This window comes from Cetorhinus maximus, chromosome 30 (assembly GCF_964194155.1).
Source record: "Cetorhinus maximus chromosome 30, sCetMax3.hap1.1, whole genome shotgun sequence".
NCBI lineage: Eukaryota > Metazoa > Chordata > Chondrichthyes > Lamniformes > Cetorhinidae > Cetorhinus > Cetorhinus maximus.
This window is the reverse complement of record NC_135908.1, coordinates 7,930,555-7,934,563: the sequence shown is the minus strand read 5'-3', so window position 1 is coordinate 7,934,563 and position 4,009 is coordinate 7,930,555. Positions and strand designations below refer to the sequence as shown.

The window sequence follows — 4,009 nt, the reverse complement described above, 5'->3', positions numbered from 1 at the left end:
CTCTGTCTCTAAGTCTCTTTCTCTTTGTCTCTGCCTGTCCTCTCTCTCTCTCTTTCTTTCTGTCTCTCTCTCTCTCTTTCTTTGTCTCTCTCTCTTTCTTTCTTTGTCTCTCTCTCTCTTCTCTGTCTCTCTCTCTCTCTCTTCTCTCTGTCTCTCTCTTTCTCTCTGTCTCTACCTTTCTTTCTCCCTCTTTTGTCTGTGTAACTCTGGGCAGTGGGAGGGTCTCACCAAAGAGATAAGTAGCAGAAGGAAGAGTTGAGATGTTGGACTGGAAATAAATGGTGTACTTTGTTTTAAGGCACAAACACCATCCCTTAGGATGACAATTAGAGGTCCAGGTTGTGGATGCTACAATGTCACGCTCCAGCCAACTCCTGACTGTTCTGCTGCTGTGTGAGTTACTGGCAACAGGTATGTAAAGAAAGAAATTGCATTTATAGAGTATCGTTAATAACCTCAGGATACCCCAAAGCGTTTTACAGTCAATGAAGTGCTTTTTAAAACTGCTGTAATGTAAGAAATGCAGCAGCCAATTTTCATACAGCAAAACCCTCACAAACTGCAATGTGATAAATAACCAGATAACCTGTTTTAGTGATATCGAATAAGGGGTAAGTATTAGCCAATGTTATATTCCAGAAAACCAGTTGGCGAAGCATAGAACTGGAGCCAATCTTTACACAGTTTTATATTTACTTACAGAGTTACACATTACAAGCGTATGCCTCCTAACCCAACAACCACAGCTTCAGTCTGTGTCTATAGGGATCTAAGTAAATCACCAGTTAATGCCCACCAACTGCATACAATTAAATGTAATTAATATATAATTATATTGACACTGGGGAGAACTTCCTTACTCTTCTTTGAATAAACCCATGGGATCTGTCATGTCCACCCGAGAGGGCAGTTAGGGTCTGGGTTTAATGTCTCATCTAAAAGACGGCATCTCTGACAGTGCAGTGCGTTCTTAGTACTGCACTGGGAGTATATCAGCCGAGATTATAACCTTCTGGCTCAAAGTGAGAGTTCTACCCTTTGTCCATTGGATGGCACTGCCCTTAATCCTCATCACTGTCCACTCACTGATGCTGGGAAGTTGGTAAAGTAACTGCTTCAGGACAGGATAGGGGCCATTAGTGATTTCCTCGACAAGTCAAAGACACTTGCTCAAACAAAAACAAAAATAGCTGGAAAAACTCAGCAGGTCTGACGGCATCTGCGGAGAAGAACACAGTTAACGTTTCGAGTTCGTATGACTCTTCGTCAGAACTAAAGAAAAATAGAAATGAGGTGAAATATAAGCTGGTTGAGGGGGGTGGGACAGGTAGAGCTGGATAGAGGGCCAGTGATAGGTGGAGGCAAAGAAGAGATTGCCAAAGATGTCACAAACAAAAGGACAAAGGGGTGTTGAAGGTGGTGATATTATCTAAGGAATGTGCTAATGGTGACATTAAGGGTAGAAAGCAGGACGAGCAAGTGACAGAGGGCCCTAGTGGGGGTGGGGTGGGGGAAGGGATCGAAATGGGCCAAAAAGTGGAGAATAAACAATGGATGGAAATAAATTTAAAACTAATAGAAATAGGTGGGAAAAGAGAAATCTATATAAATTATTGGAAAAAAGGGGGATCGGAAAGGGGGTGGGGATGGAGGAGACAGTTCATGGTCTAAAATTGTTGAACTCAATGTTAAGTCCGGAAGGCTGTAAAGTGCCTAGTCGGAAGATGAGGTGCTGTTCCTCCAGTTTGCATTGAGCTTCACTGGAACATTGCAGCAGGCCAAGGACAGACATGTGGGCATGAGAGCAGGGTGGGGTGTTGAAATGGCAAGCGACAGGGAGGTCTGGGTCATGCTTGCGGACAGACCGAAGGTGTTCCGCAAAGCGGTCACCCAGTCTGCGTTTGGTCTCTCCAATGTAGAGGAGACCGCATTGTCTGTCTGTCTAGTTAATGCATTAAAATAGGCACTTGGGTAAAATATCAGAGCTGGAGTGTACACCAGCTGGAGTGTGTACCTGCAATGAGGAGGGGAGGATATAGAAGAGACTGGAAGAGAGGAAAATTAAGTTTTATGGTTAATTATTTCTGGATTATCAAATTGCACCTGCCATCTGTTGGCCCATTTTCTGAAAATATTCAAAGTCTTCTGTACCTGGCTGTGCTGTTGCCCTGAATCATCGTCACATTGTAATGCTATTGATCTGAAGTCACAACATATGATGTCCTGACAATACCTTTCTCTGTCCAGTTTCTGCTTTTAAGTACAGAACCTGTGAGCCGTACCTGGATGCTGCAGAAATGCATCACTCTGGATTCCACTGTCCGCGGCTTAATGAGGAGCAGAATCGCGTCTACTGCTGTCATCAGAGCAACCAAACCCTGAAATATTGCTGCAATGAGTCTCAGTTTCAGAGCACAATGAAAATCAACCAGACTGCACCCACAACGAGCTCTGTGTGAGTATGAGCATGGGATGTATCCAAGTGCGAGTGCTGGTTGATTCAGAGGTGAGGGGGTCATAGACCGGGTTAGCAGGACTGCGATCTAGCCAGTGATGGCTTTGGAAGAGGGTCTTTAGTGCCAGGGCATCTACAAGGGCCCCCCCCAGTTAAAAGGAAAATGGGTGGTGTTGAACAGGACTAGGAAGGTGAGCAGCAGCAGGTAGTGGTGGGCGGGCGGGTAGAAGGATGATCATTTGACCATCCCGTTTGTGGAAGCTTTTCAATTGCCAGCCCATTGCTGAGTTGGCAGATGCTGAGCTGCAACAAGTGGCCTCCGAGATGTGGGAGGTGGAATTCCACCAATGCTACTGCTCCTGTACGCTGCCTGGTGGGAATATGACCATTCGGCCCATTAGTAACCTCCTGTTGGAAAGTGCAAGTGTTTATGAGCATGGGGGTGAGAGTCTGTCTATAACCCTGGGGCACAGACACCAGATATCTTGCCTTTGTTGCTATGGCTGAGGTCAGCTGACTAAGCACAGACTGGGGACTGAGCCTCAGTGGTTAATGACCATTGCACCAAATAGATGAGCCGAAATAGGAGAGGTTGCTTTATTGCTGTTTGACTCTGTGATTGAGATTGAGTTGGTGAGATTTTCAAACTCTGTATTACAGTTACTCTTATTTCTCTGTTTCCCCACTCCCACCAACCCCCATCCCCCCCAGCAATTACGGATCAATGACTGCAGTCTGTGTGTACGGTCTCTGTGTTGTGGCCCTGTTGTTGACAGACCTGCTTCATTACTACACTCTACACCGACACAGTCTCTGGCGGTACCAGCCTCCCTGCTGCCTACGTGGATACTGCAATGGTGACCATGGAAACCCACTGCAGGCACAACCCTGAGGCCAGTGCCGTCATCGCTGGGTCAGCGGTCGTCGATGGGTCAAAGGTCATTGCTGGAACAATGGTCGTCGATGGGTCAAAGGTCATCGCTGGGCTGATGGTCATCAGGTGTCTTGGCCTCTCCTGCCAATTAAAGGTCCTTTCACTGCTGGACATGACTGGAGAGGGGTTGTCTGCTGCTGCTTGCATTGGTGGAAATGCAGGCATCCAACTGATCTTAAGGGTGAAGCAGGGTTAGAAGCTTAAATATTATGACCGTGGCCCTGTTTGTACTCTTGGGCCGTTTTGAAAGATCCTACAGCACCATATGAAGAAAGAGCAGGAGAGTACTCTCTCTTGGTTAATGTTCATCCCTTAACCAACATCACTGAAACCGATTATTTGCGCTTTATCTCGTTGCTGTTTGTGGGAGCACAGATTGGCTGCTGTGTTTCCCACATTATAACAGTGACAGCACTTCAAAAGGTACATCAATGCTTGTAAAGCACTTTTGGGGATGTCCTGAGGTGGTGAAAAAGGCATGTTTTTCTTTCTTTAAATGTCTCAGACTGCAGGTTGTCCCAAGGCCACTGGAGTGCAGCTAGTTTTAATAAGGTAAAAAAAAAAATCACACAATGTGCGCTTGTATCCAGGGTGACTGTGGTATGCTCAGTTCAGACAAC

General features: G+C 46.0%; 1 long non-coding RNA gene across 1 annotated transcript; it reads left to right on the top strand.

Annotated features, from left to right (window-relative positions):
* The first annotated feature begins 236 nt into the window (after positions 1-236).
* On the top strand, positions 237-3,806 carry LOC144669918 (uncharacterized). Its single transcript, XR_013573798.1, has 3 exons — positions 237-411; positions 2,248-2,455; positions 3,167-3,806. It is a non-coding gene; the product is annotated as an uncharacterized LOC144669918 (long non-coding RNA).
* The last annotated feature ends 203 nt before the right edge of the window (positions 3,807-4,009 follow it).